The sequence below is a fragment of the Urocitellus parryii genome, chromosome 1, assembly GCF_045843805.1.
Source record: "Urocitellus parryii isolate mUroPar1 chromosome 1, mUroPar1.hap1, whole genome shotgun sequence".
Taxonomy (NCBI): domain Eukaryota; kingdom Metazoa; phylum Chordata; class Mammalia; order Rodentia; family Sciuridae; genus Urocitellus; species Urocitellus parryii.
In genome coordinates, this window is record NC_135531.1 from 198,132,353 (window position 1) to 198,138,704 (window position 6,352).

Consider the following 6,352-nt stretch of genomic DNA (forward strand, 5'->3'; position numbering starts at 1 on the left):
CTTTCTTCTGCTAATCTTCAGTAAACTTCCCTTCCTCTTATATAGAACTTCTTAAGTAGGCAGTGTCTATAATGCAATTTTAAAAGTAAAATTGTCATAAATAAATATCATATTTTGAAGAAATTAAGTATGATTAATTATATTTAATGATTATCCCATAATACTTCTGAAAAGGCTCCTGGATATTTTTTTCATGCAAGTATGCATAAACAAATATTTTTTAGATAATCAGTTTTACACTTAATAGAATATGGTTTCCCTCAAGAAATTTAGATGGATATCCAGTATATATTTAGTTCATTGTAAACTGTAAGTTAATTTCCTGATGGATAAAGGAACTTGAATAACCCATTCTAAATTTACGTGCAGCAAGAAAACATTTTAAAATAGGTGTCATTTAAATTTTAATTAGTGCATCTTAAAATTGTGCTAGATAAATAATACATTAAATAGGGCAAAAAGTCTTTATCAAATGTCATGACTGGCCTGTGGCTATCACCTTTCTGATTTACAATCTGTTCTCCAAACAAGGAGAATAAAATTAAATGAATCTGTTTTTAGTCATGTATTACAAAGATATTCTAAAAGGTGTTTGGATGGAGCTACATCTTCCCAAACTTCTGTACTGTATTTGGCACTGTTATTCTTGCCTCAAATTTCTCTACACTCTTGTTTTTCCTGACCCATATTCTTCTGTTTCTCCTCTATCTTCTCTGATCATCATCCCCTTCTCCTCCTATTCTCTTCCTGAACTTCCAATTTTGACCTCTCTAGGCTTCTGTTTTCTTTAAAACTGTCCAATCTTGCTGGTGCTCTTTAAGGCAATCTCACACACTCGCACCATTTCACCCTGAAGTTGATAAGTGTTATTTCATTTTTTTCCAAAAATATACAATTTTCCCCAAATTTTCAAATACTTACCTATAACTTGTCTTTCAGACATTTCTGGATTCCTCACTCCTACATTGTATCCATCACCAAGCACTATTACTTTTACCTCTATAACATTTCTTCAACATTTATATCCTAACCCCCACCCTCGGTCAACCACTTTTGCCAGTAACTTTTCTGCCCTTATCATCTCATCCTTAGATTACTATTACAGTTACCTAAATTGTCCCCCTTGCCTATAATTTTGCCCCTCATAGAGCCATTTCCCTCATAATTGGAAAAATGTTCTGCCTAAACGGCATATCTGACCTTTATAGGTCCTGCTTAAAATCTGTCAATGGTTCCCAGTGGTTTATAGAATAAAGTCCAACCTCTTTAATCTGACATAAAATGAGGCCCTGAAACTTTCCAGCTTCAATTTTTGTCTGATTCTCATTAAAATTTACACCTCAGAAATATTTACTTCACTGAAGTTCACCACATCACACAGGGTTCTTCTCACATCCAGCTGTCTCTCTACACACTCTTCATCCTCTCACATACTTTCCCAGGATAACTGTGTTTAATTCACAGGTCAACCTTCTCAGGATGCCTTTCTGGCTTCCCAAGTAGGATTGTTATTTGTGTCTCCTCATTTGCCTCATATTAAAATGTAACATATGACAATCTTTATCATGACACCAGTAATGGAGTGCTACTTTTATGCCTTTCTATAACCATCTATTCCACTGTACTGTTAACTCATTGAAGGTAGAACATCTATCTATTCATTCAATCAATAATCATTTGCTGGTTACTTATAAAAAGACAGGTACTGAGTTAGGTACTAAAGAAAGATGTTAACCAAGTATTCTTCCCCTACATGCATATAATTATTAAATATGAATTTAAGGTATACAAAAGATAAACTTTCTTTTCTCTGTTGGCCCCACATGTTCATATCTCATATTGTATTATTTATATACTTTCTTATTAATAAAAGCATCCAGTAGAAATTTCTCTCTCTCTCTCTCTCTCTCTCTCTCTCTCTCTCTCTCTCTCTTTCTCTCTCTCTCAGAGAGAGAGAGAGAGAAAGAGAGAGAGAATTTGCCCATATCTTTGAGGTTGTACACAGGACCATTGTAATACTCAACCTAATTTGACCTTTATTACTAATGTAACTCATATTTTCAATTCTTCAATTTATATTTGAATATGGTTTGACTATGTACATGTAGTGCTTTGCATATATTAAGGATAAGTGGTGATTGAACAGTTAGCCAAGATAGGGCTGATGCCACTGGACTGCAGACCTCTGTACCTTTGGTCATGCTCATCTAGAAATCATAGTTTGATCTACACCTGAGAGTATCCTGGCAGTCATTGCTCAATGGCTACATTATTTGTAAACCTCTAACAATACTTACTTAGTATTCATGGGCTCTCGTTTCTATTCCCAGCACTCTGGAGGGGTGGGATTGAGAAATAGTAAAAATATGGGGTAGTTGCACTCCAACCTGCTACCTGTGATCTAAGTTCTAAGGAAATAAAAAGTTGCATAATAGTAAGACACCTTATGTAACCAATAAAGCACTTAGCATGTCTAGAAGAACCTCTTCAAGAGCAAAAATGGATCATTTTCCAAGGGTGAAATATTACTGCAGCTGGTCAACCTCTTTTTGAAATATGTGAGTCTTTAGAAATGGACATACATATCCTTCTTAGAAATGGATACTGTATTGATTCTTTTCCCTTGGCTATGGTATTACCCAGAAAACAGGAGAAGATTTCTAGTAGAGTTAATATCTTAAAATATAGTGTGTCTCCATGTAGAGTTTCTGGATTTAGAAAATAAAACTATAAGATTTCAAACTAAATGTAAATTTCAGATGAACAGCAAATATCTGATATTTAGGAACAAATTTGAGTATCCTGTATTTTATATGTCATTTGACTTTCTGGGTAATTGTAGAGACAAATGAGTATTATTTTATATTTAAGTAACACAATTAAAAATCTCACTGTCATCAAGAAAGTAATGTGGCTTCCACTCCAATTTATATTCTATTTTTTGGCCATTGTAAAGTTTTTCCAACTCTTTCCCCTTTTCCCATGTGACTAATTACTCTTCTGAGACTTTCACATTTCAGGACAATGTTGACCACTCATTAGTATCATGCCAAAGCCAGTTTTCTTGCTTGGTAATAACAGCTACTTATTTCAACAGGGAGAAAAAAAAATGAAAGAGTAATATGGAGACTTGTAGCTTTCTATTTTATTTCTATTTCTCAAAATATTATTCCATGGTAATTAGAGGAGTTTGTAGTAATTGGCCTGATATCTCAAACACTTTATGGATTTGGGGTGGGGGAAAAATGGAAACCTAGGATCGATAGAACAATTTAAGGAATCTTTCTGTGCTGTTTCAGTAAACTACTCTTTTTCTGAACTTAGCTTCATATAAAGCTAGGATTCTGTAGGCTTGACATGTCTTACTTAGGAAGTAATTCTAAAAGGAAATGTAAATGAAATATTCAGAATTATTTACATGAATTATAATAAAAGGGCAAGTTATTTCAGTACAGATCTCCAAAGAGAAATTATGAGAACAAAAATCAGAGGGTGTTTTTCTCTCTGAGTTTCTGCCACTTATTAACATGTAAACATATTCCAGCAATCATTTTCATTTCATTAGTAAAATATCACACCTTTTCTTCGAATTAAGAATAATACTCTGTAATTCTTTCCTGCCTAACAAAGACAAGGAACCACAGAGAAAGATAAAGTGTCTACTAAGCTAGATCCTTTGTAAATACCACTGTACTGAATATAACAGCTTTTCTTAAGCCTAAGAACAGATAATTCTGTTTCAAGCAAGAGATAAGCTCAATTAGCACACAGATAGCAAGCTGTACTTTACAGGAACACTATCTCTTCCTGCCTAAAATGACCTTTTGCAAAGTAAAGTAGTTTCAAAATTAAATCTCAGATATTAATATATTTTCCTCTCATTCTTTCTGAAGAATACATGTGTATAAATGTTTTATGGTTTAGATATTAGGTGTTCCCCAAAAGCTTATGAGTGCAATAATGCAAGCAGGTTTAGTGGTGACATGGTTGGGTTATGAGAGCCTTAACCATATCAGTGAATTAATTCCCTGATAGGGGTTAACTGAGTGGTAACTGAAGGCAGGTATTATGTGGCTGAAGGAAGTGGGTCATAAGGGGGTGTGTCTTTTGGGTATATATTTTGTATGTGCCACACTTTTCTGCCATGATATTCTACCTCACTTCAGGCCCCAAGGAATAGAATAGGCAGTCTATGGACTAAGACCTCTGAAACTGTGATCCCCCAAATAAACTTTACCTTCTCTAATTTTTCTTGTCAGGTCTTTTGTTTGTAGCAAAGAAAAAGCTGACTAAAACAATAAAAATATGTTCATACATATAATATTACATTGTAAAAACTATGCAAGTTAGTAATTGTTCATATGTCAAAAGCCATTCACCAAAAGATTAAAAGCTTCCTTCTAACAGAGTGGCTTTTTAATATAATCATATTTTACATACAAACTGCCTTTGAAAAATAAGCGTTCCATATTGCAAGATTCACCAATGTCCAGTATTACATTTTCCACCAAGAATATTAGTTAATACTGTTAAATATATAAAAGGTAAGGATAGGGTCCCTATATTAGTTACAAATCAGTCTCTTTGTCTCTCTCTCTCTTTCTCTCTGTCTCTCTCTCTCTCTCTCTCTCACACACACACACACACACACACACACATACACACACGCACACACATAGAAAAAAGAACACAAATATCTGTTTATCTCAGAAATCTTCCTAAATACATCTAAAAAAATCTTCCTAAATACATTTAGTTGGCATACTTTATTTGTTGGTTTTTATATTGTCTAATTAGGGATGAATTTTGCATTTTGAATAGTACATGAGCAAATAGAATGATTGTGTTTGTGAATAAAATTCATAAATGTGAGTGAAAACTCTATCTGGTTAAATGAAATGATTGAACAACACTTCAGTTATCAGTCATCATGATATTCTTTCAAATCAAGACACTCTTTCCTTGAAGCTAGTTATAGATGGTCAAAGCTGTCTGTCTAAAATAATACTTTATTAACATTATTAAATGGCAAATTAATTTTGAAATAGTCCTGATTTTGTTCAGTAATTATTTAACTTATAAATACAGGTGCATTATTATAGGCAGTAAATAGTATGATTTTGTGTTGCAAATACTTTTTTCAGGCACTGGGAATATATTTAGTGAAGACAACAGATCCAAGTCTGTCAAATTCATGGAGCTTACATTCTTTCAAGTGAAAAAGAGAGTCGGCAAAATATAGCATTACAAACACAATTAAGGTTTTTTTTTCCTGTAATTACTTCTTGAGAATGTACAATACTCTTTGATAGATAATGTGGATCATGCAGAAATTTATATAATATGGCCTTCTTCAAGACATTTACACACTCGAGCAGAAGACAGACACAACTATAATAAGACATAAGGTAGAATGAAATGCATAGATCCAAAATATCTTGCAACTGATAAGAAGTAGAAGATTTTAAGACTTAGGAAAGACTGGAAAAGTCTTTATGGAAAATGATTTTTGTGTAATAAGTATGAATAAAAAGGACATCCCATGCTTTCGAAATATAAACACAAAAAGTTCAGGCCAGGTGAGTCCCGCCAGCATGCCAGCGGTTCCCCCAGAAGGTCATCTAGTGCTTCCCTGCTGCGGGTGTCCCACTAGCTGTCCTGCCAAGCTGTATCTACAGACTTATTGGACATTATGTGTTGGATGAACAAGAGGCAGTGGCAACATGGAACCTGCATTTCATAGAGGAGATCTCCTTCTATCAAATCTGAGTTGAAACTCCCATATGAGTGGGAGAAATTGTTGTTTGAGAAATAGAAGGAAAGTCTCCTCACCAAGTTCAGCGAGTCTTGAAGATTCACGAAAAGCAAAATGGGCATATCAAATTTTTGATCAAAGGAGATAATAATGCTGTTGATGACCAAGGCCTCTATAAACAAGAACAACACCGGCTAGAGAAAAAAAAGATGTTGTGGTAGAGCCAAAGGATTTGTTCCTTATATTGGAATTGAGAGGATCCTCATGAATGACTATCCTAAATTTAAGTATGCAGTACTTTTTTGTTGGGTTTATTCAAGCTGATCCATCGTGAGTAAGTCTGCCTTGCTGTTCCTGGAAAGATGCTGCACATTTTGTTACTGAACGTTTGGAGTAGCTATCGGTCTGTGATTGGTGGTATGGAGAACACACATGTTGGTGCTTCCCGGTAGCCCTGGTTTATATTAGTTTATGTTTCCACTGAATAATCTGCTTGGGCAGGTGCCTGTGCCCTAGAGTACACTCAAGAGGACTTTTAGTCACAAGATTTCATATGTTGTTATTGTCACACTTTCACAGTTTTGTATATCAGTGAAT

The 6,352-nt window shown here is 34.3% G+C and overlaps 1 pseudogene; it reads left to right on the forward strand.

Moving 5' to 3' along the window:
* Positions 1-5,723: 5,723 nt before the first annotated feature.
* Positions 5,724-6,093, forward strand: LOC144254814 (signal peptidase complex catalytic subunit SEC11A pseudogene; annotated as a pseudogene).
* Positions 6,094-6,352: the final 259 nt, after the last annotated feature.